Raw genomic sequence first — 23,430 nt, 5'->3', positions numbered from 1 at the left:
GGGGGCAGAGGGAAAGATCAGCAGACAGTTCCTGAAGGTTTCTTGTGTTTCATGTAAATTGTCACATTGTGGGTCATTTTAGCCATGTTTTTTAAGCTGAACATGCACATGTTCATCTTGAACTCTTTTTAAAAATTAGTATGCATCAGAATAAGGCAAGGGAAGCCTATGGGCCAAAAAGCTAGAAAATCTGCATGTCAGATAGACAGCAATGAAAGAGATGAGCTGGAGACAGATGATGGGAAAGAGCAAGAGAGCTGGTGCAGAGCACCTATTTTTCTTTTTTTAATTTTTTTTTTTCTTGAAACAATAGTTTATGAATTTATTTCAAAAGGTTGTCCTGTTTTATCCTTCTCCATTTTTTCTTCGAATTTCTTATTTTTCAAGGATTCCTTTTCTGTCTTCATTCCCTGATCCTCTGTCTTTTTCTCCTTGTAACTCTGTGCTTGATTGACTGTCAAGTTAGATATCGGAAGAGGGAACTATCTTTGAAAATGTCAAAGAGTAACTGCAAAAAGACACATATTTGCACACTTTACAGGAGACATGCACAAATCTACACAGATAGAAGCCAAGATACGTAGGTACAGAAAAGTAATTAAAGAAATCCTCACCCTTTCTGTTTTGCAATCACTGAACTATCACTAGCACAAGTAAGACACAAGCTGACTGAAGCTTAAGGATGGGTCCAACCACTCAGTACTGTGTGAGTGAAAATAACGAAAGCCAAGTCACAATTTTTGGAGAGTGAGTCATGGCTATAATTGACTTGACTAGACCAATAAATTGCACACGGCTTAAAGAAGCTTTTCTCATTGTCAGGAAAATCCCCTTCATTTGTTGCAGCCCTTCAACAGGACCAATAAGCATCGCAAGGGTTGGAAGGATTGAGAGAGACAAGCTTTCCCCAGGCACTGCTGGGTGTTTATCGTCTTCTAAACAGAATCAGTCAAAACCCTGTGAACTGTAAATGGGCGGTACTACGTTTACCTCTCAGTGCCAGGAAGTGACCATGTTGTTCCGCAAAACGTCACCCCGACCTTCTCTCAGGAGCCGTTTCCAAACCCCATCTCATTCAAAAAAAATAAAAGGCTTGCAACAACTGACTCTGCCTGAGTCACAGTCAGCTTGGCTTGAGGATCATTATTTATGGGTGCTAATAAGAAGGAGTTTGAGGTGGTTCTTTCATTTGGTCCATTGTCAGGATTCCACCTGCCAGCTGCAGGGGCCAGATGTAATTTTGCCACATTTGGAAAGCTGGGCATGGTGGGCAGAGATTGGGAAGGCAGAGGTTATTCAAAAGAACATAAAAAATCTCAGTAGAGATGCGACACATTTTCTCTACTTTTATAATGCAGTATTTCCATAAAGGGTGATGAAATTTTTGAAGTACAGTAGTCCCAAATAGCAATGACAAGGTTGGTTGTTATTCTTTTATTTACAGTAAATCTCATACTTTAGCAGTGCCAACCTCCTAACTCCTGGTACAATCTGCTTTCCTGCTGCTCTTCCAATGGAATATGGATATTTTTATCAGTTTATTCTCCTTCTCTAGAAATGTACAGAAGGAAGTATTATGCTTATACACTGGCTGAAGTTTTGGGGAGATATTAATTCTTACAAGACATTATTCTTGGCTCACAGCATCAAGTCACGTTAGTGTTTGGACAGTGCATACAGTCATAAGCCAGTGCTCAGCTCTGTCCATCATCTTCCGCGAGTCAAATGGCTTCACTGCATCTGATTCTTGACCTGGGCCAGCACTGAACCAGGTAAGAGGTGAAACGGCTGCTGTATATAGCCAGCCGGCTGCATCACCCCCGCTTCCAAGCTAAACTGCTCAGAATACAAGGCATAGCTGAAGTTTTCCTGATTCCTAGGAAGACTGGCATACTCCAGTGCTGGAGCTGCTTCTCATTTCAGCAAAGAATAAAGGAAAATTGTTGATAATATTCTGAGAGTGAAAGCTATATTTTTGCGTGAATGTGTACACAATAGGAGGCAGAAAAGGAGGGAAGTCCAGATACAGTACATTTACAGTAAGTATAAAACACTTACCACAGAATGCCCCCAGTAATGCATCCAGCCCAATATAGTAAACCCTTTCAAGCTGTCACGCACACGAAGCATAGAAATTAGAGAAAGAGAAAACATGAGAGCATCCAAAGTCTACTTTCCTTCAGACATTCATTTCTATACAGTGATCGTTTTATGATCTCCTTAATTTCAGGGTTTCTTATCCACCAAAACAGAAGAAAACCCTTGCTCTTCAGCTGAGGTCAATCTTTTTACTTCATACATAAATCTCTGCTGTATTGTCTGACATGTTTTTCACTAGATAATGTATACCAAAACCATGTATTATTTCAGGTAGTTGTAGTAATGATAGCTGCAGAACATCAGCTGTACTTTTAATTTGAAGAGGATGCTTCTGTAATGAAGACAGGAGCTTGAATATAACAGAGCAGGTATGTGTCTAACAAGTAGCTTCTTTTTTTAAAAAAATATAAAGTTATTTGAGATTTTAAAACCAAGTCTGAGGTATCATACATAAGCAAAATCTGTTACTATGGATTTCTTGGCAATGTTTGTAATATAAATGTAGTTTTCCTTTTGTTCAAATGACCCCCCAAAATTATATGCAAGTGTACTTCTAGATACAAAAGGTGCAGTTAAATTCTTATTTGGATCATATAATACCCGCTGAGATCTGCTTTAAGTTCTAACTGAGGTTCTTAGAAACCTTTTCCTTCTGTTTTTACAAATTGTTTCTCACACAAATAGCATGCTTTCTGGTGGAAACTCACAAGGCTGTAGAGCATGCAAGCCTAACACTTGCTCCTCTCCATGAAAACTTTACAGTGTAGAAAAAAATCAGTTACTCAAGAATTTATGAAAAGTGGAGAAAGTGATGTGAGTACAGCTGCAGGAAATTCATTTTATAATCTGAATAGCTGCTTAAGATTTTTTAATAATAACCACCTAGTTTTAATGGGGACATTTTCATATTGCTCATTCTATATTCCTGAATAACCATCTGATACTTTGTTTGTTAGAAGTACTTGCAATATCATTTAAATGAAGCAAAGCCATTCATTTTCCTTCTTTTCCACCTCAACAAGATTTGCCTTTTTTGACTCTGAAAAGCTCATACATTTCTGCTTGTCAGTCCTCTCAAAACACTGTGTGAAGATGTTCGGTAAATCCCAAATACACCTTACTACCCCACTAATGCCATCCATCATCATTTGCTTTTCAATATCAATCTTCTCCTGTCTCTGTTTGCACTTGGTACCAGAAGGAGCTTTGAGAAGGTGACCTGCATGACTCCTATATTAAGTTATCTGCTGTGGTCCCAGAAGTGATTCATGATCATATCAAATCTATCTCCCTGGTGCTGTTTTGTCCTTAAGGCTTCGGCAATTGCAGAGACTGACTAGAGACTCCAATCAACCATCTGGTGTCTGCCAACTGTAGTGTCTAGTCAGGTTACAATGAATGCAAAGAGGAATGTGTTTTTTATTTGGATCCTTAATATGCTCATCTCTTCCCATGGGCCAAGCAGAATATTAAGCTGTTGCAACTCTAAAAGGCTGGGATAGCAGAGGAATAAAACCTTAGGTTTAAGAAGAATGTTTAAAGTTAACTTTAAACCTTGACTGAATGGGAGTACTAGTATAATGTACGTAGCAGCTCTGTACTGGCAAAGGATGGATTTAATAAATGACAGGATTTTTCCCATCATTTTTTTCTACAGTTTCATGTTTTAATTGTAATTTGCCTTTTTATATGTGATTAGCATGTTGTTAAGGGAGCTATTTTTTTTCCTTAAACTCTGCTTGTCGTCTAAATAATAAAAAGGAAATCTGAAAAACTCATTATATGCCCTTTGCCAAATATTTTTCAGAGCAGGCTGCATCAATCTGTGTCTTGCATAAACTGTTCTACTCTGTGTATTTTGAGAAGAGCCTTCCCCCCTATATCTCTTCCTTTCCCTTTCTGCCCTTCCAAGGATACCACACAACTGGAAATGAGAATACTTTTGCCAGACACGGTCTTACCACATTACTGCCATGTGAAAAGTCCTATCAGTAATAAGCTCTTAATAACAAGTTTCTTACTCAACTGGTTTCCTTCTACCATGACAAGTTTTTTCATGGGCTTGCACAATCACAGCAGCCAAGTGTCTGAAGTGGCCATTTGGGGAATTATTTTTCAAGGGTGGCAACATTATCTGCCTCAGTACCATGTGCTTCTAGAGGCAGAGGGCACCAAGGGCATGTCCTCCATGGCATTTTGGCACCTCAGTGTCCCATCCTTGAGCACCACAAGCAGTCATTGCACCCTTGAACAGCGATTCTCATAATACCACTCACTCCTGAGTTACGTGTGTCAGATGTTCACAGGCTGATTTGATGGGTAATATCATCCATGGGCTTGAAACTGGCCAGGAAAGTGCTGTGGGCTTTTCATCATTTTCACTGATTGTGATATGAACCATACACTGGCATTATATTCACTATTTTGTTCTTACAAACTAAAACAGCAGGCACAGAGCAGCTGCCCTGCAGGAGACAGCAAGTTAGCCATGGACTGATTTCATTTAAGCCAGAGGGAAAGCCAGGCTGGGCACAGCAGTGCTGGTCAGCCTGTGCGGGATGGTGACAGCATCTGCCAGGGTGCATCTTCACCCATGCCCCCAGCCATTCCCTTCCCCCAGTGACAATGGAGCAGCAGGGGAGCTGCTGGCTCTGGAGAGATTTCCCTGTGTGCCCACCCACCTTCCAGCCTCCCAGGGCTGGGGCTGCGTCCTGTCCTCCAACCCAGCCTGACCCTGATGACCAGAATTCGGCTGTTAAGGCAGCAGGATCTGGTAAGCAGCCAAGGTTTAAATACCTGCTCGAACTGGTACAGAGCAAGGCTTTGAGCCTGCAGCTCCCAAGCCCCGGGGGAGAACCTCATTTACTTGCCTGCTCTCCATTCTGCCTCTCTCTCTGCCCCCGACTGAGATCTGAAATTTCATCCAACACCTGACAAGCCTTTCCAATCAGAGTGCTGTCGAAAGTGTGAGTGTCTTGCCTGAGGTTCAGTCTGAAAAATGTACTTTCTCACAGAAGCTGGATTTTTATACAATTACCTGGCCAGTCCCATTCAGGTTTAAGACCACAATTAAAGCTCAGGTTCCTGCTTACATCTGTTCTTCAAATTTATTAATCAGTTTTTTCTTTTACATCAGGGTAAATAAGGAACATCTCTGCCTGCTAGAGGAAACATAGTCCAATGGAGGCACAAATGGGACAAGAATAAAACATTTCTCATCAAAATATGAAGGTGAAATACAGCGAAGTTTACTGTTCCATTTAATACCATATGTATTCTCCTTTGGGACACGGACATGCAGGTAGGGACAGAGGCTGAAGTTTTGGATTGATTCTTATTTTGCTTACTCGGTTTGCCTATCTCTTTTAAGGAAAAATGCCAGCAGTGAAGTCTATTTAGAAAACAAAAGTGAACTATGATTTTTAACCAAGCACAGAAAATCACAAGAAGTCAAGCTCTTAACTTTTGAGAGCAAGCTCCTCAACAGCAGTGTGTTGAGATCAGCTTATCAGACCTCTTCACTTGCTAGATTTTTAGCCAGGGCTTTCCATGTGTCACACACTTCTAGAGCACAGCTCTGCCCAAAAGTAAAACCCCAAAACAACTACAACAGCAACAACAATAAATCCTGGGGAGGCAGTTCAGACTATATTTACTATATACCATCTGCACTGAGCCCTGAGAGACATTATGTTCACATTCCCTGTCTGTACTACGGAGAGCTTTTCTGATGTGTAAACCATCATTTATCTTGTCTTTGATTCCCTTCATGTGACCTTTTTTAGAGTATAGCAGTATAACATCCTCACTGTGGCAGGCTCTAAGACCATTTGAGGACAGGCCTCATAAAGCCTGCCTTTAACATTAATCGATCACTTTATTATGGAAGTAAATCAAAGCAGTTAAACTCAGGTCTTCTGGGAGTTGAAGGTCAAACAGGGAAAAACAAACTTTATTCTGGGAAGAACATAGAAAAAAAATTCTTTCAGCCCCATCCCTTTGTTCTTTGCCTTAGAGGCATGACAAAAGCACGTACTACACACACCATTTAGGGAAGTATGAAAGCAAATATATGTTAATATACACAAAATGTTTGTCTGTGTCTCATCACCTCTTCATCTCTTTATTCCAAACAGTTTTGTAAATCCCTTCTTTCATGTCCTGGAAAGCAGAGGCTGGGGAAAGGGGGTGATCAAGGAGAGAATACAGACACATTTGCCTTCCCAGCAGCTCAGCTAGAGAGGCAGAGGAAAGGAGGAGTGAGTGGTGCAGAGGAAAGCTCTAGTAGATCTGGTCTTTATTCATTGTTAACCCACACCATACCTTCACTGGTATATTTTGAGAAGTGCAGAAGGACCTCCACACCTGTGTGCATAAAGTCTGCAGGAGCACGGGTACAGCTGTAGGTGCAGGTGAACATACAAATATTTTCAGAGAGGAAATTGAGCTTAAGTTTTGCAAACAAGAAAATCTGCAACTTCAGTCTTCCTTCACTCTGCAGGGCTTGATAAACTGATAGCCAGTATTGCTTCTTCCTCACCTTCTAGCTAGCCTGGAGACATATCAGTCCACCACAGCCAAGCTTCTCTGTGATGCCCCAGACGTGAGTGGCCTCAGCACTTTACTACTGCAACTATTACTTTAACCCACTGTATCTTGAAGGAAAACTGTAAGGCTTGAAAAAGTGCCACAAGACTGAGTGGTAGGGCTGTGTAAGAAGGAGGGCCTACCAGAAAGCTGCTGCTTCGCAGCGTGCCCAGCTCAAGGCAATGCTGATGCCCAGGATTTGCTCCTTCCATGCCTGCTGCAGTGCCTGCAGGGCTGCCCGCATCCTCCTGGCCCACAGGAGACACTGCCTATGCTTGGCAAGCACATCTGAAACTTTGAAGAGCTGTCTCTTTCCACGTTGGCAATGGGACAGAAGAGCAAGAGTGGCTGCACAGGCAACGATGCCCCCTAGGTGTGACAGCAAGCTGTCTTCCTACCAAGGCACTCAAGGAGAGATTTTAACATCCCCTTGGACCAGTCTCTAATTTCTGTGCCTCAGTTTTCCCTTGCTGAAGCGAAAAATATCAAGGTGTTGTTTTTTGTTTGTTTCCCCTGGTTTTCCTGTTTCATTAGTACAGTTTGTTGTAAAGACAAAGTCCTCAGCACTGACTTTGCTTTTAGCTTGGCATTCCTCAAGCCCTGTGATCTGAGGTTAAAGTGTTTCCTTGAACTGTTTTGCTTTTTGACTTACCTTGGATTTTTCAGGGCTTTACAAACACACAAGCACACCCAAATGACACAGGAGGGTGTTGGTCAGTAATGAGCTTTCTAGTCAGGGGAACCTGCCAGTTTAATTTGTTTCTTTGTGACACACAACCATTTTTTAAAAACAGAAATTTGCTGACATAGTAAGTAACATGAGTGCAAGCACCAGTCAACTATTACTTATTGTATGTAGCGTGCTGAAAAGTGTGCCAGTCACTTTAAAGAACACACGTGAAGACGTTGTCCCTGTCCTGAAGCATCCAAAATTTAAATGGGGACATGCAGTGACACAGGAGGATAAAGCATTGCTAGGAGCAGGCAAAGTTAGGAGAGGCAAAGGTTACAAAATAAGATGATGCCACTGATCAGTTATAGAATTTCTTATCTTGGCATCTCCATATGAAATGTATTAAATAAGCCTATTTTAATGGGATTAGAGCAACGGTTGGCTCAAGACAAGGTAACCACGCAGGAAAAATGTGCATGTGAAGGAAGTGATTCCCAGCCCCAGGAAGCAAGACACAAATGTTTATGGGTGAAATGACAAATAGACTATTGTAAGCAAAGCTGTGAATGGAGTGGGAAACATGGGTAAATTTATGACAGATCACAGAGACAGAAAAGCAGGCAAAGAAGAGTTACACAGAATGTATGTATCTATTGTATCTATTAATGGAAGGCTGAGGAAGGAAAAAGAGCACTGTCAGCTTGAAATATAATACATTTCATGAAGTTATGTTTTCCTATTTTTAAGTGATTTCATCTCTTTCTTTTATGCAGTGAATCATCTGACAAGAACAGAGAAAGCTGACTGCACTATTAATTAGAAGAAAATAGAAATATAAAGTGCTACCAAGTACACAGCACTAAAAACCTAGAGTAAGTATACATATTTCCACATTTCTGTCAATTACAGTAGTATTAAAAGTATTACCAGTAGATTTAAAAAAAAAAAAAAAAAAAACAAAAAAAACCCAGAAAAAAATATGTTTCCTGTATCACAATGACCCTTTTAGGCCTGAAGTGCTGGGAAAGGGAGTTGACTCAAAAATGGCATAATGCTGCCAGTCAGAGTGAGAAAGGTCATTTTTCTGAAGAACTCGCTGAAATTTACCCAGGTTGATTGAACAGCGCAATGTGGGTCACCAGGTTCAAGAACAAGACTACGTGAGCAGTCACAGAGTGTTAACTATTACTCTAACCACAAACACACAGGAAAACTGAGGCTCCCCGAGAAATTAGGAGTTCTTAGTTATGGTTGTTTCTGATGGGGGGCATCAGAAGCATCAGAGATGGACTCCTATCCTAAACTGAGCATGGGAAATGCAGTATCCATTTGAAATAAAGCAAGGGTCCAGCTCCAAACATTACAGCTGACACCTCTTTTGAGACAATAGGACAATAGGACACTTTGGCTCCAAATCCCCCCTCATTTATAACATGAACATCAATCTGAATGCTGTGGCTGGGTCCCATTATCTCAAGAGAATTTCTGGTTTGGTTTGGACAGGCTTCCAAAGCCCAAATGATGTGAACCTCTGGGATATGCCCAATTAAGTGGGAAATATTTATAGCAGGACTTCCTGAAAAATCTTGGTGCTTTCTAATTCTTAGTAGGTCAAGGAAACAGAGGACGGGATATTGTAATATTCCCATCCCACTGACAACTGTAAATTCAAGAGTCCAAGTAAAAGACAAAAAATACACAAGATTTTGTCTGAACTGTCTCAAATCTCAGCAAAACATCCTGCTGGGTTTTGCTTTGAGTATTTGAGTGAAAACTGGACTTATTATTTCATCCCAACAGAGTCATACACTATATTAACAGTCAGTCAGTGTTGGAGCACTTCCCTCTATATTCACATGTGCATGTAAATAATTCCAATAATTTCCCCAGACACAAATTCCAGCTAACGGTTTGTTTCTAACTACAATGTTTGTCTCTGCACACACTCCCTCTCCAACATGCCATTTCAGCAATAAGAGATTTATTTTTTTTTTCAATCTTCTTGCAAACTGGCAATAAAGATACATTCCCAGGTTAAAAAAGAAAATGCCCAAATTTTTCCATTAGGATTCCCATCTGAAACAGTCCTCTTTACCTGAAAGGTATAAATATGCATCTATATGGCTGAACTAAAACCTACTCAGATTCAGTGTGTGGCTTATTCTTGGTGTGGCTGTTCTACAAAGACACAGAGCTATTTTGTCTAATCACTCACAGTCCTTATTTCTCAGATTTCAATGTCTCCCAGACTGCTAGAGGCCAAAGCCTGAACTTACTGGTAAATCTTTTAAATTGTAATTTCCCTTGTATTTGCATTTAGGTGTGTAACTGGACTGGTGGCCACTACTCCTAAGAGTATTTACAATCTTTATATAGCTGATGTGTACAAAACATGCACTTTTCTGTGCTGCTCTTTTACATTTGCTAAAATGTTTCTGAGTTGCTGGATGAAGCTTAATGAGCAGAATTCATTTACTTTAGGGTGTAACTTCTTATGAAAGCAGACAGATTTATTAAAATGCTAGCACTCTAGATAGGAAAACTAAGCTTAAATGTTGGCTTTGAGACTGGCAGTTCAAAATGACAACACTTGCAAATGGACCCACTTGTACACCTATGTGCTGTAGCACCACTGGAATAAAATGTGGCCAGGAGGGCTATTTTCATTATATATTACATTCATAATCCATTTTTATATAATCTGTTCCTCTACTTAAAAAATAGAACCTTTCAGAAAATGTAAAACACCATTGTTTAATGAAAAATATATAATAACTACCTTGGCAAGTGTTGTATGTGAATTTTCAACAGAAACCATAAATTATATTAAATGCCCAATAAAAATGTTAAATCAAAAGCTCATTTTAAGGTACATTGTTAATGAACTGTATGAAATGATGCTTAATCAAAACCCGACACCTTGCAGGGGAAAGATTCCACAGGACCTCAAGAGCACTATTGTTCTGAACAAAAGATAACAATAGAACAGGGTAATTAATAGTTTGCACTCCCGTGGCATTCTCCAGGGAATTCCAATTTCTAAATGAGCTGTATTGTTTTTCAAGAAAGCAGAAATTATGCTGCATGATACCATTAATGCCTCGAACTTGATCAAACATTAAGACATCATTTGTCAGACAGGTTTTGTTTGCTCTGGAGTTTTATTCATTCCCCTGTTTAAAGTTATAATGTGAAAAAGAGAAGAATTTTTTCCTGTAATTCTCATTTTTCAAAAGCAGCACAATATCCTTGTCTGTTTGTAACTTTGTAATTCTCAAATTACATAAAACAAGTTAAAGAAAACATCTGTAAGTTCTTCTTCACCATAGCAGTATTAGTTAGAGGTTCAATTGTTGGCATATCGATATGAAAGACAGATTTTCTTATTAGGTTCCCTTTCAGCTCGCACCCTATAATGAGCATGTCATATTTATCACACATAAATTTCTATTTTTTCTTAGCCAAAGATAGAAAATGCTACTCTTTTTAGCCGAGCAGAAGAGTACTACAAGGACAGCGTACTGAAATACTCGAGTCATCCTAATTACTGTCAGCATTTGCAGTTGTAAATAGTTTCAAATTCAGTTCTGTGTATATTTTTTCCCTCTAAATTTTCCTTTGTTGGAGCAACTTGGAAACATCCATTTTTTAGCAAAGCAATTTTTCAACAGTCATAAACAGCTGTTATTATCAATCAAAATATTAATGTTCATATAAAAAATGGATTTACTGAAGGGCAAAAGAAGATGCAGCCCCCCTCCCCTTCTTTTCTTTACCACCTCCCACTCTGAGCCGTGTTCCTGCTCACTCAGTCTGCAATGCTTAGGACTAGAAAAAACACAATATACCATCACCAACAATGCCTAAGAAGTATTTAATGCCATGAAAGTTATGTTTCCTAACGGGAAAGTCGAGTTTTTACACTGAACTTATGCTCCCCTGAGACCACCGGCAGGTGACCAAGTTGCAGGATGAAGCTGGTGTGCAAATTTGTAGCATGCCAACAGTGCCTCGGCTGCTCCTCACCCATGCACTCACACCCAGCAAACATCTTTCTCTTGGGGTCTCAGCACATCCACAGCCACTGAGAAGGACTGACATGCCACAAATTCATGCTCCTACTTCTTTATCCCCAGCAACGTATCTGCCTCCTTAAGCACTTTTGGGAAATTGTCCCACTGTCACGTAAGTAAGGCAACTCCGTTTGATGGGGTGGAAAGTGAGAAAGCCCCTATGGAACATACCTTCTTTTAGGGACTTCCAAGTCTGCCAGTGTTACGAGAACACATGCAAAAACATGGATTTATATTAAAGACAGTTAGATGTGCAATGTTCCTACTATGAAAAGCCCCTTTTAATGCATTTGCTGCTGGACTGGAGACAGCTGTACTGAAATGAGCTAAACAGGCTGAGCAGGGAGGCTGTGAAAGGTATCGTATGGCTACAGAGGACAGCTTTCTGCATGCCTGAGTATACATGTCTCACTGCAGTTAAATAGTGCAGTTTATTAAGGTTAGAAAAGCGCATTGGGAAGTAGATTACACTGATAGAGGCATTACTATGTCAACAGTATGTAACGTGTAGCGCATTAGTAGCAGTGGTCTTATTTTTGTGGTTTCCAGCAATAGGAACGGCACTTGGGGGCCCCTTTCTGAAGAGCCCGGCATCATGCTGACCCAGGCAGAGAAGCTGCTTCTTCCATCCACTGCAGACACAGCCTGGGTCCGGACCTGAAACTCAGTCCCTGCAGAGAAAGGGGCTGGCTGGCTCCTCAGCTGCTGTAATGTGCACATCAGCAGCTCTGCGCTGCCAGAGGGGTTGTTCCTACCGTGTTCAGGGTCTTTATTCCACAGTCAAGTGCAGGCAAATGTATTAAAACTATCTGGAAATTCAGGAAATACAGACTAAGCCAAGCAATCACTCCACTCCTCAGTCTTTGTGTGTTTTCTGAAAAAAAAAATAATCAAAATAATCTGTTTTCTTTACTTTTTCTCCTTATAAATGAATGTATGTACACAGAGAACTGTGAAGAGCTTAGGTATCCAGCCAACACAGGGTGCAAAAAAACCCCTGATGTACCAAGGGAGAACACCAGATCTCTCATACCTCAAAGCTGTCCTTTAACCCCTAGCCCACCACCAGTTATCAGTTTCAGCTCTTTGCCTCAAATTTCTACACAGTGAATGTGGTCCTATTGCTATTTTTATTCCTTAAATAAGTCATATAATTGCTCTTTATATTTTGTAGCAATGTTCTTCCCAACTAATCATTTAAATGGATTTTCAATTTTTTTCTTTCCATTAATGAACGCCACTATACTTTTTCTTATTTTTAATTTCACAGATGATGCACCTTCCTCTTCCATTTTTTAACCTTTACTTATGATTTCTTTTTCATACCTTGCAGCATCTTATAAAATATAAAATAAAAAACCCATAATGAAACATTCAGAGGTTTCTTCTCCTTGTGGGTTTTAGGAGATGCAACATTGTGCTGAAGTTCCAGCCTGCATGTGACTACTTCCAAGCAGGTGCAAAGAATAACAATAAACACCTGCCTACACTTGTAAGCTGGCAAATAGAACATGGTCAAAGGTCCTCTCACCTCAATTTTGAATCACAACTGGATACCTCTGAGGCAGGGATGTGGACATTATACTATGTTGTCATTCTTCTTTGCATATGGAAGTTCCCTAGTCATTAATTTTAATATATAGTCCTTATACAGTCTTGACCGATTATTGAAGTGGACCAAAAGCTCTTGCATTCTTGCCAGAACAATTTGCTGCTGCCACCACAGCCCCAACTAGCTGTGCTCACTTTTGAGTGTAGTGGGGTTTTGGGGTTTTTTTTTGTTTGTTGGTTTTTTTTTTTTTTAAGGAAGAACATACTGTGTTTTAGTGTCTGTGGTTGTCTGGGCCTCTGTGGTGATGGCACAGCATACTTACTCACCTGTCTTGTTCCACTGCCTTTTTCCTGCCCATCAAGATCTTCATTACAACATTCTTTCTTAGTCATATGCATTTCTTCTAGGTTACATGAGCTACTGACGCCAACCAGGAAACTAAATGAGATACCATCAGAAAACTCTGGTTCTAAGCAGTTCTCTCCCTCTTCCTCATTTGCTTAGGCTGCTTAGAATGAGCTGTTGCTGATTTGTGCAGACAAAGCAAAACCTGACAATGAGCGCAACTGTACATGATGCTGGAAGTACCACCAGGGCACCACTCTCCACAGCAGAGATGGGTCTGCAAACAAAGGTCTCCCCGAATTAATTCTGTGAATACAGCACTTCCCTGGGGAAAAGAAAACTTTCTGGATGTTTTAAGATGAAAAGGGCAAATGGTACTGGCTAGTCTTTGCTGAAGTATAAGAAGATATTTAGATGTGTATATTAGCTGAAGAGAGAAAGTAGCCGGTAACATACTATTAATAGGCTTTTTTAATGATGGCATGCTATTAATAGTCTTAATACGGACCACGGCAGAGGGGTTGGAACTAGATGATCTTTAAGGTCCCTTCCAACCAAACCATTCCATGTATCTATGATTGTCTGTTCTTGTCATCCCCAAGATAATCCTAGTGTTCAAAAGCAAAAAAGTTCATAGAAGTGTAACATTTGAATGCACCTACAAAATACTTTGGGAGATAATTTCATATTCCTAGGTAAGGTTTGTGCTTTTACTGATATATATGAAGTGTTGGTCACAGGGGACAAGACCCTTAAAAGTTCATGAGTCAATCATGAACTACATTCTGTGTGAAATAAATCAAGGTTTAAATGCAATGGATTTAAATACACCACTGTTAAAACACATAGAATGGAACACAATTCCACTGAAAATCCAAGTCTAAACAGAAGACAACACTTCACTGGGTGTTTATGTAGATTTTTTTTAAAAACTATGCCAAAAGCTAGCAGACAATGAAGCTGTAAACAAAGAAAAGAAGCAGTGGGAAGTATGTGGAACCACAAAACACAGATGAATGTCTAAAAAAAGACTGGCAAATTAGAAATTTGCAGATCTCAGAGAGTCAATGCAGTGGACTCAGGGTCACAGTACAGACAGAATGATGCAGTGAACGCACAGTACTGCATGAATAGAAATAATAGAAGGTTCAACTATAATAGCACAGTGTATTCACAAAGGTTACCAGCATGGAGAAATGACACCAGGATAAACTTTAGTTGATATTTAGTGCACATATTATTTTAATATCCATAAAGATATTTGAACAGGTAAAGCTATTCAAGCTTATCACAGTCATTGTCTAAAAACTAGCCTCATTTTGCAGATTAGTCATGAATGTATGAGATGTGTGTATGCATTAAAGCAGATAAAATATTTACAATTCTAAATTGCAGATACAATGTCCCACTACTGCTTGCTTTCAAACCATGCCTGAATCTTAAATTGATCGTGTAGATATTAAGACTGGGAACCATTTGACTTCTAATGCTACTAGCATTAAGCCAGAAGATGTAATGGAAGGATACAAAGATTCATTTCATAAACCCCAGCAGTTTCCTGGGGAATACAAGATTAAAGCGAATCCTCCACTACGAGCACCATGAAATATCCCTCTTGCACTAAGACAGATTGGCTAGCAAGACTCTTTGAGACTAAAAAACATACAAAAGCGCCACGCCAAAAATAGAAAAAGGCATGCATGAGAGAGCTGTAACTGCATCTAAGTGCATGATTGAGAATATGACTAAATGACTGTATCTGTATCTGTATATACATATATATATGCAGTTTAGGCTATACTAAATATTTCAGATGAAGGATGTAAATACAGCTCTAGTTTATTGTTCTGGGTAATACACATTCTTAAATCTTGCTGCTTGTCTGCATTGAGTTTATAAATTTCTTTTGACTGCAGTGCACTTTCCAGAGGACACCATGTCTCAGAGACATTCAGCTGTGGCAAAACCACTTCTTTCTTTCCACTCCCACACTACGGCTCTTGGTTGTGCACCTTCTCTCATCAGGTTAAAGCACCCTCAGCACCCTCATTTTTCCCTAAGAGCATACATACATGCAGTCATCATTTTCCTTTATGATAATTTAACAAGGCTGAATTCTTTAAATCTCTTGGATTATTTACAAGGCCAACAGAGCCATACCATATAGCCCTTATCAGCATCACTAAATGAAACTCATGCAGCAGGATCCCACCCTTATGTAAGTGAAACCATAAACTACAAATACAAGCTCATTCTCTAATAAAAGCATGGATAAATAGTAAATCCATTTACATAAAGGCTTGGGATTAAATTGGTCCAAGATGGCAGTCAGTAATGATACAAACAAACCTCTAATTCTCACATGCTCTGCAACAAAAAGGTACGCCCAGGTCATTTCAGCTGTTCTTCCTTTAACAAAGTTATGTCTGAGTTTTGACTAAAACCTCATCAAATTTGGCAAGGCAATTTCCAGTGTCCAGAGAATAACATTATGACTATGGGGATGCAGCAATGGAGAGAAACTCAGATTCAGAGATGGATATGCATGCTGCTGGAACCTGAAACAAACTGTGGCAGAGTGTGATAACACAGAGAAGACACTTGAAGCAGGTGATGAATGCAATATAACTAAGTTTTTTTCATCTAAGACAGATCATCAGTTATGTCTGTTTCTAGATATTTTCTTTGAGCATTAATCAAAGTAAGTTCTGTGAACGTTGTATTTCCAAACAGGAATGCTTCCTCAAATTGGTGCTAGTCCCAAGCAAAACAGTGATGGATAACAAATTGATCTATATACATGAAATTCTGGTTAGTGCATGATCACCAAAAGATCACATAGTCATTTATATCGTATGCAAAATATGAGGGTAGCTGCAAAATGTACTCTTCTTACTTGCATACAAATGCATAAACAGCTTTGCCAGTCCGTATATATTACCTGAAAATACCAGTAGTAAACTGCCTACTGCAAATTTGCTTTGGACTGGGAATAGAAGAATACTTTAAAAACTTAATTTACAAGATTATTTTAATCCATGTACTTCAGATTACCTTTCATGAACCTTTATTTTCGGATTAGATAAGAGTTGCCTCACTCTGAATTTTTCTGCTTCAGTCCATAGAGAAATGAAAAGATACAGGAAATCTCTGTTATCATTTTGTGTTGCTTGTACTGTGAAACCACCTAAAGGCTTGAATATATGAATATTTGCTCTGAAGTTGACATTAAATGTTTCTGTTGAAAGGTAAAAGGTACTACACTGAAATATTAGCAGAGCACTGCCTAGAACCCACCCTCACTGTAAATTCAAGGCGGTTTGCACTCTGAAGCAGGCCCTGAACTCCTGAAGCGATGGTAATTTGGACCCACTGTGGAAAAGTAGGGGTAACAGAAGCAGCGGGCGGGTAGGGAGTGCAGTGTTTTGGGGAATGGCTAGGTGGTATTATGGCTGACACCAACATACCACTTAACCAAACACAGGGTGAAACCCTTCATTCCCTGCTGTGGGACCTCTTCTTTCAGAAACAGTGTGTATTATTAGTAAAACCTTCCTATCACATCTTTTCTGACTGGGAATGATTTCTTAGCTACAGTTATTGCCCCAGGCTAGACCTACATTTTAAAATCTAAGTCTAGGCTCTCAGGCCTTTGTTCAGGAGTGCGAGCAGGCAGGGAGGTGCCACCTGCTTCCCTGCCAGGATTTGCATCCTGAGATCCCAAATTCCCCTGAAACTCTAATCCAAAAGGTCTCCTCATTCCCAAACACTTGTGAGTCCAGACAGATGCAGCTCCAGAAAACAGCAGTGGACATCAACGCTGTTAAAACATGCAGGCCTGCCCTCAGCTGCTCACGGCCTGCCCCTGGCAAAGGAGCCATGTGGCCTGCTCCAGGCAAGACAAAACAGGTTACCAGAGGCCAGTGGTTTAGACCTGGAACAGTGACAGAGGAGGAGGCAATAGCTTTGGTCAGGGAGACGATGAAGAGCTGCAACAGCAGGCAGCTCCAGCAGAAGCTCTGGAGATGGCGTCTGGCTGCTGCCCCAGTGGCATTGGGGTCTGAGCAGCTCCTTGCTGGGGGCTGTGGTGCGTATCCCTTGACTTACACAAGCTTCACTTTATCCACAGTTCCCGTCACTGCAAAAACATCTTACAGATGTCTGCCCATGCCCTGCACTTTGCTGTGGGGATTTATTTTTTCAACTGCACCAAAGGCTTGGTTGTTCGAAGCTGGTTGTGTCTTTGTTGTTTCTGCTGGTCGGGAATGTCCTTCGGGAACGGTACAGAGAATGAAAAGAGAGGAATGCAATGTACTGATTTTTAAAAAAGTATTTATGATGTCTTTCAATATACTTAATAAAAAAGACTACATCAGAAGACCATAGTTTGCTTTTCCTGCCTTTCACAAGACTGGGAACTTGCTGCACTCTTTGCAATGAAGGCTGCGATCAGTCCTCCTGCGTCTGCTGCAACTGCTCCAAAGTAACTGGTTGGTTTGAAAGGGTATGGGTGTACAGGCAGGGCATGAAATACTCTGTGGGGAAACAAGTTTTCTAGCAATATATTTATAAGTATGTTAAATACATCTTTAGATATTTTTTTTCCAATTCTTTACCATTGTTCCAAAATCTGTCTCCTTCATTGTTACCACAGAAATGCATGTGCTGACCTTGAATATCTCATTATGATCTTTCATACAAAGACCTTCAGGAGTTTAAAAGAAAGGGAAAAAAAAAGTCTTATTCAAAATAATCTCATCTCAGTAGACCATTTTCCTGTAGCCAGTCTGGGTGCAGTGTGAGTGTTTTGCAGGTGCATTCTTGCTGACCTTGGATATAGCAAATAGGTGTAAATGACATTCAGGCCCCTCTGCTGCTGTCATTATGGGTTCTTTGTTATACTGCAGGAGTCACATTAGCATTACACTGAGAGTACAGTATTGCAGGTGAAAGAGAAAACTGAACCTCATGGATATTACAGTATAACAGCTTTGGCTCAGACTCCTGAGGCATTGAGCCAAGCGATAACAAAATGTATGTTAAATTAAATACAAAAAGCCTCCTACATTAGCATTAAGGATTTGACTTAAACTCATAAAGAAAAAAATGTTCTAAGTTACGCCTGCTCCTGTCTGAGTTTGGAATCAAAGTGATACAGGGGATTTAAACTTTCAGAAAATGGATAACTGCTTTGTTTGGTTTTGTGTTATATGTTTTTTGGTTTTGGCAGTTGATTTTTTTTAATTCTGCTTTGGATAGTTTGTAAACATCACATAATAGATATGATGTTTACATCACATAATAGATCACATAATAAACATCACATAAAAACCTTCATTTGTTTGTTCATACTAATTTTTTTCAGACAGGAAAAATTAAGGGTCCATACTGTGAATGTTATAATCAAATTCAGTGGACTTTAAGGCAGGCCCTGATAATCCAGGAATACAAGTGAAATAAAATTTTGCCAAATGCATGGTAAGAAGACATGCTGGAAGATGCTTTCCAAAAACTCCTTTTCACAGAGTAATTCAGTTTGAACAAATTTCCAATACTGCATGCACCCATCATAGCTTCACATTTTTTAAGGTAAGAAATACAATTTTCCAATTGATAGAGTATTGTTTAACCATACAATTAATTAGTTAATTTTAAAAAATGAGCTTATGTATCAAAAGCCAGAAAGTGTGAATTATTAAGCTTATACAGGTTCCACTGGAAAGGATGGAAGGATTTATGTAAGCAAACTGCACAGTATCTAGGCATGTTGCAAAACTGTTTATTTGACCTGCCATTCCTTTTCAACCAGTCACATGCATATAACAAAAGTAATCTAGATAGCAAGGTTTGAATTGGAATATAATTCAATAGGAACGGAAAAAAACAAAACAGGAGGTGTACAAATTATAATTCTAAACCTGATTTTTAAAAAATATTCTTAGTTTCTTTTGTTATTAATGACCAGATCTTGTGAACGATATGTCACTAAAATGAGTCAGACAAGATGTTTGCTTATAATTCAACTGATAAAGATATATTGAAATAATATCCCAGTTCAATAAAAATTAATAAAAATTAAAATAGAATAGAGATACTGATAAAAAATAATGTGAACATGCTTGAAAGATATAAGGCAGGAGTCAAAAAGGACACTGAAAAACCTGCAGCCTCTGATAGCCTGAATGGTCCTGCATGTAGTGAGATACTTATCTATCAACCTGTCTTATGGAAATTTATGTTTATGAAACTTATGGGAAATGATCTTAGCTTAAATTGAAGTTATTACATCCACCAGGAGACAAAGCAGTCATGGGGCTTCCTTTGCTTATGTCTTATTAGTTGAATTCTAGGTAGAAATGAAATAGGCTGCATTTATTTAAAAAAAAAAATCAGAGGCGAATTAACACAGAGGAATTTCAAAATAAAATCAATTTCTTATTGATATTGATTAACATAACTTGTCACAACATTGTATACATCTTCAAATAAGTGAAATATGAAAAGGAAGACCTCTTTCAATATTTTTACTGTTCAATTTGCTTTTGCTGACTGTCACAAACTCTCAAAGGTGGCAGAAAAAAATAGTTCTTCCTAACCAGTGCTGTTTCTCCAATTGATCTTTGCTGTCTTTTTTTTTTTAATTGGGACCAACAAGCAAACAGTAAAATGAAAGTCAATAAGGAGGTCACCTTCTATGCATCCCTGCGGACATTCCTGTTTTCGTCTAAAAAACCCAAACCTCCAGTTGTACAGCAAATGTTCTGTCAAAAAAATAATCATGACAAGTAATGAAAAAAGATTGAAGAAGTGGTAAGAGTTTGAAAAACACTCTTTCTCCTTGCAATAGAAAATCAATAGAAAATTTCAGATTGTTCATAGTGAAATTAAAAGGCAGCAGGTCTTCTTCATGTACTATACACAATGAGAGGAGGCAGAACCAAATGCCAGAGCTTGAAGCCATCCTGGTGCTATCTTGGGCACATTGTCCATGGTCACATTCTCATGCAGGGGAGAGTCCATGGGCAATCCATGGGGTTTTGTTCAATTTTTTAAATGCCAGCCTTTTAACCTCCAAGGGGATCAGAGGATCACTCTGGTATAAGCACCCTGGCAGCATGTTGTCCAAGCACAGTTTGAAGGTAAAGTTGCACTGAGATTTCACAATAATTGACAAAAGCTTCTATCTCCAGGGAAGTGATGGTGTGCTTAGTTGAGCTCATATTCCTAGAGCAGCCTGGTCAAGGTCCTCTGACATGTCCTAGGGCATGTTTTAGATGCTTTTCTGCATTTACTGTCCTTGTGTCACAGTGGCTGCTGTCATTGTTCATGCTGATTAACATGTGGGACAAGTCCATCCACTGTGTGCTGAGTCACCACATAATCAGAGGTTTTCTGCCTCTTGCCTGCTCCCTGCAAAGAGGCTGGAAACACTTGGTATACTTGAAACTGTGATCCAACATGTGAACAGGATGTTGGGCTACTCATACTCTTAATATCTCAATGCATGGGTCTCTTCATAACATCTGCTGCATATGAAGATCCCTTTTCATCCACTTTCTTACAGTGAGGCAGCACTGTCTCACTGATGTAATTTCTCTAGAACCAGATGAGATGCACTGTTTGGCTGAAGGAAATATCTCGGTTGCCAGCTGATTAACAGGTAGCACTGACCTAAAAGTCCCACATGGGCCTCTCCTGTGCTTACATCCTCTTCTCTCCTACTGTGACTCCAAGGCAATAAAATGGTTTAAGCAGACAGTAAAGGAAAGCTTCTGGTCTTCAGTAGAATTTTGCTAGGTTTCCAGAGTTCTGTTATACAGTTATTGTTTAATCACTTATCCAAAATAAGGAAAGGACAGATATTTCCAAAACTGAACCAAAGGCATCATTGAATTTACAATATAGTACACACAGACTCTTGTTCTGAACAGGTAGAGTAGGATGCAAGCTCACTCCAAAAAGTACATGTTTTGTGTAGCCACAGCCTCTGGGAAGCTGCTGGGTGCTTGGGTTTGAGGTTCCTCTCAGCCATTGTATGTGGGAAGCTTGGGATAGAACTATGTGTCTTTGCACAGTCAGAGTGACATCAGCGTGAAACCTCTCATTTCTCCTCCAGCTTGCCCAGATGCTTCCTCAACCAACACATTCTTAATTAAAGGAGAGGCTTTGCATAGCTTTGACTTTAATCTTTGGACTGGCCTAGGAGGCCGTTAAGCTGAGTCAGTCTTTAGGCTTTCTCACCGTGTTCAGCAGTCGCTCTTGTAGGGTATAACATGCCAAGCCCAATCGGTTAAACTAGCCACAAGATCTTATGGGCAACAGTCGGGCTCTTCCTACATTTTCTTTGAGCAGTAACAGCACTGTGAGCAATCCTGCCAAGAGGAAGTGGATGAGCTGCATGACTTTGAATTGCTGTTGATGAATTGATAATTTTCCAAGAGGCTTCTGGGAGTTGAAAGGTGGAGACGAGATGTAACCCCCAAACATATAAGGATCATTGAAGAAGGACTTGTTCCTGATAAGGACAGTGAGAGAGACAAGATTAGGAGAAAAGACCTGGGGGCAAACTGAGCACATGTTGCTCTCCTGGAAGGCTCTGAATTTGAGTTGTATGCAACCACATTAAAAAAAAAAAAAAAAAAAAAAAAAAAAAAAAAAAAAAAAGGGCCTTACAGACTTTAGGCAGAAATGATGCCAAACCAATCCTAACATAATTATCTTAAAAGACTACTGCATAATTGCTTGTTTCCTCCTTAATTTACCAGTTGCCCAGTAGTCCCCCAGGTGAATACAGGCAGAAGCCCACTTCTGTGAAAGCTGTCCATCAAGGCAGGCTGGCCCTACTGGCTCAGATTCAACAGCCTGCAGTCCTACATTCATTTGTAACGGGAGAGAATAAGGTTTAGCCAAACAAGGCTGACTGCAGCAGCTCTGGTAATCCTGCCCTAACTGATGTTAAAATAACAGCCTGCATGAAAATGCCAGCCCTTGCAGGCACAGGCCAGAGTGTTAAGACTTAATGCTTGGTGAACACTAGGCTGAAAGAATTCAAATTAAAGAGGGCTGGAAAATCAACATTATCATCATAACTGAGGGAGGGTGGGTGGGAGATCCTAGCTGATGACCCTCTACCTGAGCACCCCCAGGCTCAGCTTGTCTGAAGCCCTCATTAAGACAATGGGTCTGATGAACTGCATGATGGGTCTGATGAATTAGAGAATCAGTATATTCCAATGAAGATTTCAGGGTAACTAGGTACATTAGTAAATTAATTTAGTTCTTTATTTATGCCAGATCCTGTATATTTCCATCAGAGCATCAGAAATTCAGTTCAAGCCCCACTGCAGACAGGGCTTTCTAATATGTGGTAAGTTACTTTCATATGTTGATGCATCATTTAAAGCTGATGCAGAAGAACAGAGTACAACATGTGTAACACGGAGAGAGACAATAGAGTTAAAGGCAGAAAATTCAGATTTGCCACTAATGTAGATGATCATAACTTTACTGGAGCCCTCTAAAACAAAGGCAGCTTTAAAAATCCAGATTACAAAGCCACACACAGCACTAGCTTTCATCCTCTAAACAATGAGCCACTGTCATCCTCTCATCATACTCAAAGGAGAGGAGGCGAAAAGGGAGCTCGGGTTGCAGAGTGACACTTATATTTGCTTAGATATCCCTGATGTGGGGAGAGATGTTATGTTTCTATACATCAGCACATACATTTCTTTACGTTTCAAGAGACCCTGAAGATAGAAATGTCTGCGTTCTGGTTTGTATGGGTGCTGTCTGAACCCTAGCATCAAGATTTCAGGGCTGGCTAAACAGTAAGCATAAGGCTTTGTGAATTTAAGCTAGATGATACAGCTACTAAAGGGAAGATTCAAAATTATTTTAAAGGGGTGGCACAAACCAGTTGTACAGGCTAAGGCTGGTAAAGAATATATAATATTTATCTTAGAGTATTCATGGCTAATAGCTGAATCAATATTCCAGTCATAACAATTAATTTGACCAGGCCAAGTCAAGTGGTACATCTGACCTGTGGCTCGATTGCTGAGCAGCAATAAAACTATGAGCAACGGCTACCGGGTGAG

Source organism: Falco punctatus, assembly GCF_963210335.1.
Source record: "Falco punctatus genome assembly, chromosome: 1".
Lineage (NCBI taxonomy): Eukaryota > Metazoa > Chordata > Aves > Falconiformes > Falconidae > Falco > Falco punctatus.
This window is presented reverse-complemented; position numbering follows the sequence as displayed.